The sequence below is a fragment of the Salmo trutta genome, unplaced genomic scaffold, assembly GCF_901001165.1.
Source record: "Salmo trutta unplaced genomic scaffold, fSalTru1.1, whole genome shotgun sequence".
NCBI lineage: Eukaryota > Metazoa > Chordata > Actinopteri > Salmoniformes > Salmonidae > Salmo > Salmo trutta.
In genome coordinates, this window is record NW_021822339.1 from 27,501 (window position 1) to 30,418 (window position 2,918).

At 40.5% G+C, this 2,918-nt stretch overlaps 1 pseudogene; it reads right to left on the minus strand.

Annotated features, from left to right (window-relative positions):
* Positions 1–2,852, minus strand: part of LOC115181879 (probable phospholipid-transporting ATPase IM) — a 16,338-nt pseudogene extending 13,486 nt beyond the window's left edge.
* Between the last annotated feature and the right edge of the window lie 66 nt (positions 2,853–2,918).

Consider the following 2,918-nt stretch of genomic DNA (forward strand, 5'->3'; position numbering starts at 1 on the left):
TCAGTCTATATAATCAGTCTATATATCAGTCTATATATCAGTTTATATATCAGTCCTATATATCAGTTTATTTATCAGGTCAATATATCCGTCTATAGGTCAGTCTATATGTCAGTCTATATGTCAGTCTATAGGTCAGTCTACAGGCAGTCTATAAGTGAGTCAATATATCAGTCTTTATCAGTTTATATAAGGTCTATAGGCAGTCTATATATCAGTCTTTAGGTCACCCTATAGATCCGTCTATAGGTCAGTCTATAGGTAAGTCTATATATGTCTAGATGTCAGTCTATAGGTCAGTCTATATATCAGTCTATAGGACAGTCTTTAGGACAGTCTATAGGACAGTCTAAGGGTCAGTCTACTACAGGTCAATCTATAAGTCAGTCTATATATCAATCTATAGGTCAGTCTAGTAGGTCAGTCTATATATCAGTCTATAGGACAGTCTATATATCAGTCCTACTACAGGTCAGTCAGTATAAGTGAGTCTATAGGACAGTCTATAGGACAGTCTATAGGACAGTCTATAGGACAGTCTACAGGTCAGTCTACTACAGGTCAATCTATAAGTCAGTCTATATATCAATCTATAGGTCAGTCTATAGGACAGGCTATAGATCAGTCTAAGCAGTCTATAGGTCAGTCTATAGGACAGTCTATAGGTCAGTCTATAGGACAGTCTGTACACATTCTACGGGTCAGTCTACTACAGGTCAAATCTATAAGTCAGTCTATATATCCTCTATAGGTCAGTCTATAGGTAAGTCTATATATGTCTAGATGTCAGTCTATAGGTCAGTCTATATATCAGTCTATAGGAACATTCTAGGACAGTCTATAGGACAGTCTTACGGGTCATCTACTACAGGTCAATCTATAAGTCAGTCTATATATCAATCTATAGGTCAGTCTATAGTCAGTCTATATATCAGTCTATAGGACAGTCTATATATCAGTACTACTACAGGTCAGTCTATAAGTCAGTCTATATATCAGTCTATAGGTCAGTCCTATAGGACGTCTATAGGACAGTCCTACGGGTCAGTCTACTACAGGTCAGTCTATAAGTCAGTCTATATATCAGTCTATAGGTCAGTCTATAGGACAGGCTATATATCAGTCTACAGGTAAGTCTATAGATCAGTTATAGGTCAGTCTAAGTCATACAGTCAGTCTCTACCATCAGACCTGTCTCTATTTCCTCGTAGAGATCAGCCAGTCCCATCCCTCTCTGTTCTCTATCACAGTGCTGGCATACAGAAGCTTCTTCATCCATTCCTCTAATACATTCTCATCTAGTCTTTGTAGGCCAGGGCCAGTGTTCGCAAGCCTTCCACCGGCAAACTCCTGCAACAAACATAATGCAGATTATAGAATAATTCAAGGATTTTGCATTGAGATTAAGCAAATTGGTTAGGGCTATTTTTAAAAATGCATTTAGTTATATACGTTTTATGCTGCTAGGATTGGTTGAATCTGATCAGAGAAATGTCCTTTAAAATGTCCTTTAACTAGGCAAAGTCAGTTAAGAACAATTCTTATTTACAATGATAGTCTACCCACTAAACCCCGGCCAAACCCGGACGACGCTGGGTCATTGTGCGCCACCTATGGGGGAGGGACTCCAATCACAGCCGGATGTGATAACAGCCTGGATTTGAACCAGGTGCTGTAAGTGTCGCCTCTTGCACTGAGATGCATTGTCTTAGGCCGCTGCACAACACCACTCGGGACCAGATGCTTTAGTATTAGCTATATAAAATAGTTAATTATTATAAATAATAATATAACAGTATTATTATAATAGTATTATTAGTAGTAGTATTATTAGTATGATTAATATATAAATATATATATTTATATACAGTAGGTTATATATTATTTTCTCTCATGTTGATGCTTCATGCAATATGTTGCGTGGGCTTGTTGTGAGTGACTGTGAGGCTGCTTGTTGTGAGTGAGCTGTGAGGCTGCTTGTTGTGAGTGACTGTGAGGCTGCTTGTTGTGAGTGACTGTGAGGCTGCTTGTTGTGAGTGACGGTGAGGGGCTGCTTGTTGTGAGTGACTGTGAGGCTGCGTTGTTTGTGAGTGACTGTGAGGTGCTTGTTGTGAGGCTTAGTGACTGTGAGGCTGCTTGTTGTGAGTGACTGTGAGGCTGCTGTATGTAGTATATAGACCTACATAAAGATGCTCTGAGGTAGTGTTCATGAGAACATGGTTGGACGGGTCCAGTCTGTCGAAGATGATGGTGTCAGCTCCTTTACAGTACAGCTTGATGTGGCCCGCTGGGTTCCTCACTGGAAGACAGTAGAAACGGAAGCAGACAAATAGCTGAGTCATTACACCTTTGAAGGTATTTTCAGTGACCAATGAGTCAGTGGATTGAAAGCTATTGATCAAAGACCTCATTGACAGTGAACACCTAATGATGTCAAGATCTCGGACAAGAACAGAACAGCATGCAGTCTAAAGCTTGAAACAATTCATACTAACACTGCTATGTGTATGTTTACAGAATATTCAAGAATATGAAGTCATCATTGACTGTACTGTATCTTATACTTCCAACTTTACGATAACTTAACCTTTTGCTTTGCTACACAACACATTTTTTGGAGACAGCAAAACAAGATCTTTGCTTTTTAAAGGTGAAGACCTAACCAATGACACTCATTCTCTTGCGCACGTTGTTGAAGTCGAGGATGGCCAGGAGCTGGTAGTTGACGGCTGTCCCCATCTCGTACAGCGTGACGGTCTCCGGGGTTCTGGAACGAAACACAAAGCCAAAGTTCCGTGCTGCCGTGACCAGGGCTCCCTCGTCAGGCGACTGGGCCTGGTACACCAGTTCCCCTACATGGAGCAGAGAAGAAGAAAGAAGAAGACGAAGAAGAGAAGACGAACAAGAAGAAGAAGAGA